The following is a 3797-nucleotide window of genomic DNA, read 5'->3' as shown; positions in this document are numbered from 1 at the left end:
GAATTAAGAAATTAACTTTTATTTAAAAACAAAAACTTACTAACATACTTAAGTATCTAATACAATAGCTGTTATCCTCCGCAACATGCTTCAGTGTGTGAGTGTTAAGATAGATGAATAGATGGATAGATAGATGGATAGATGGATAGATAGATAGATAGAAAGATAGATAGATAGATAGATAGAAAGATATTTATTGATCCAAAAAGGGGAAATTACAGTGTTACAGCAGAAAACCAGTCACACAGCACAGAAATGAAATGAATGAAATAATAATAATAATAGGAATAATGTATAAGAACAAATATTTGAAAATATATACAGGATGGGAATCCAAAATGTGCAACTGCTTAAATATTATGATAAACATGTAAATAAACCAATTGTGCAGGTTCTGTGTGGTTCTCTGCTGATTATGTTTCACATACCATGTCCAGTTAAGGCAAAACCAGAAGCTTTTATTGTTTAACATTTTAAATAAGATGGGTGGGCGGCTGTGGCTCAGTGGTAGAGTGGTTGACTGCCAATTGGAAGGTTGGTAGTTCAATCCCTGGCCTTGCAGTCCCATGTTGAAGTGTCCTTGTGCAAGACACTGAAACTCTGAGTTGCGCCTGATGTTGTGACTTTGGAGTGTGTGTGAGTGTTTATCTGATGAGCAGGTGGCACCTTGGTCGGCAGCCTCGGCCACAGTGTATGAATGGTTCCTGTATGATGTAAAAGGGCTTTGAGTAGTTGTTTAGAATAGAAAAATGCTCTTTTAAATGATGACATTAACAAATTCACTGCATTAAACCCATTTTAGCCAAGTTTCATGTGTGAGAGTTCCATAACTGGTTACATAGCAGACTAAGCTACAGTTTAATTTACCTCTATAAAGACTTAACCAGAAGTAGCCATGCTTTTGTGTTCTGTCCGTTATTTTGGGTCAATTTTACGACTCTCCATTAAAAAATTTTTTTTAAATACTCAGCTACAAAATGAAACTGTGCAGAGATGCTGATGATATTAGAGGCGCTCTAAGCGAAGTTAGGTGATGTCCCTTCTTGATGTCGAAGTATTGTCCAACAAAACGGAGGTTAGCTCGCCCCTCCCTCCTCCTCATATCATCCCCTCCCCCACCCTTTGCGCACTTATCCCCCAACCCCCCCCCCACACCCAACTCATTGTCGGTTATTGGGTGGAACAGTGTTTATAATTGGTGGTGCAGGTGGGGACAGTTTGTTTTGGTTGCAGTTTGTGGGGCCTGGGCTGTCTACAAAGTAGAAAGAAGCTGATTTAACCAATGTATCAGTAACAGCAGTTTAAATCCTACTTGGCCAATATCAGGTATTGCATGAAAGGCTGTGTAGGTTTAAAATGCATGTCTTCACCTGTCATATCTGAATCATGTGAACACTTTGAGTGTTATTTAAGTGAGCAAGTATTACCTTGCAGCATTGGGTATGGTTGTGATGCAGAGAGCTATAGGCCGAGTTTCCTCTGGTTCAGATGTCATCAATGATACAGATGCAGACAGTGCTGTTTGTGACCACAGTGGCCCGGCTGTTCTCATGAACACTTCGCTCATAGCTATGAAAAATAAAACACGAATTCGTATGTATTCCACAAATGTATTGCTGTATGCACCAACATTGTCTTGCGTTGCCAGACCATCCTCCACAGCGCTTCAAAGGAGGATCTGGCTAGTCCACAGCATTCTGGGATGGGAGATAACATTCTCTGGTTAATTGGCATTTCTTTAAAACAATAACATTTGTCTAGGGCGGTGCTAATAGCCTCAGGAAGGAACATGTTTTAGTGGAACGTTTAAGTTCAAAAGTTGTTTAAATTGTGCAACAGAGTGCTCCGTTTGGACAGATAGACTAGCTAGCTGTCTGGATTTACCCTACAGAGATCTGAGGAGCAGTTATGGCACTGTGCCATTATTGCTTCACATCGGACACTAAAGTAACTGAGTGTTCCCATCTTATTTAAACCTGGCTGCAGTCTATCTCTCGCTTAGCTGATTTGGTGTTAGCTGTGTTTGGTTTAAAAGCCTTTATCTGACTGTAGAGTGCTGCTATTAATGGTAGAAAGTGCTTTGTTACACAATCCAACGTTAGCAGTATGCTAACTACTGTGTAACTGCATGCTAAAGCCAAATAGCTGTAATCTTGGAGGCCAATGTTGCTAATATCTCCTCAATTTTGGGTCACATTACTGCTGGGAGATGTCTGGTTTGCGTAGTATTTGGTTTAGAACAGTTTATTTGTTACTTTCCACGGCACAAAGTCTTTGCAATATGTACCGGTACTCCATTTCAGTATCTCCAGGGGAAAAAACGGAGCGGCGGTTCCATATAAACACACTGGCCACTCAGAGCACACTGGGCTTTTTCAGGAGGGGACTTGTAGAGACAGGCACTCCAACAGAGTGTCTCATACAGTGGGTGAATACAGGAGCAGCAGCCATTCTCAGTATGAGAAAGATGGTGTTTTTGGAACATCAAAATATGTAAACATGTCCTAGTTCACACACAAAATATAATGAGTATGAACCTAAAAAAGCTAATGGTTCTCCTTTAATTACAAAGGATCAGCCTTTATGGACTTAGACAGGGGGATTAATGTTGCAAGCTACTTTAGCCTCTAGTATCTGTGTGCCTTTGTGTTATGAGCCTTGGTTAGCTCAGCCCATTGGACCAAAACTGCTCCAACAGTTAAATTATTTTGTCTATCTGCGGGCGCTATAAATAACATGAGTTGCCACTGCTCCCCCGCTCTCTCTCTGATGCAGGCCTCCTGTTCCTTATTGTTGCAAACTCAAATTTTAACCAATGATGTTAACAACTGTTGCATAAATTAAAAAAGTGGTTCTTTTGCCTATCCAGCTGCTCAGACTGCGGTTGACACACCGCTGCATACTAGTTTGGTCATTCACGTTGCTGTGGATGTGAGAAAAACCCTCTGTTACTTTATTTATCTTATTGTGCCTATGAACACCTAACCACAGGCAAACAAGGAGCTTTGTTTGAATAGTCAGAATATAAAGTTTCCTCTTAACCCCAGGTCTGTTTTCACAGTTAACAGGCCTCATGATCTTCACCTCGGTCGTGTTCACACCACACTGCGCTGTCTCTTCCTGTTAAACAAGAGCTGGGAACCTCGCTCCCTCCATCTAGCTCTCAGTGTAAGAGACAGTCTCCTCCTCCATCACACACCAATCGTCATATTTTCTTTCAGATTAAGGTCACAAACACACTGTGTTAGACACTTTGGCTGGAGAGTAGAATTAACAAGTGGACAATTTGCATGAATATAATAATACGTTTATTACAAAATAAGATTTGTTTTTACAGTGACAGTACTGAAGACCTCCAATAAAAAGAAAATAATGAAAGAAAATAGCCTGCAGGTAGCACGGTTTCTTGTCTAATAACAGCATTGCCACATCTTGGCATGCAACTGATTGTAGAATTAGAAATAATCGTTTGCTCTTTTTTTATCTTTTTAAATCAGAATCGCATGCTGCCAATTACCAAGCCTCATTGAAATGGTGTATTTATGATGATTTGTAATACGTTTTATAAGTAACATTTGTATTGCACTTTTGTTTTCTAAATGTCTATTTATTGGTATTTTAGAAAGCAAAAATTGCATACAAATTATATAAAATATTAAAGAAAGTGTTTTACAAAACATTTACTTACAAAGACAAAAACACATTAGGTCCTGTATGGTAGATAATCAGATTAGATAATATTCACAGTACAAACCTGCTCTACATACTTATTGACAACACACCTCAGGTAGTTATCA

This window comes from Etheostoma cragini, chromosome 19 (assembly GCF_013103735.1).
Source record: "Etheostoma cragini isolate CJK2018 chromosome 19, CSU_Ecrag_1.0, whole genome shotgun sequence".
NCBI lineage: Eukaryota > Metazoa > Chordata > Actinopteri > Perciformes > Percidae > Etheostoma > Etheostoma cragini.
This window is presented reverse-complemented; position numbering follows the sequence as displayed.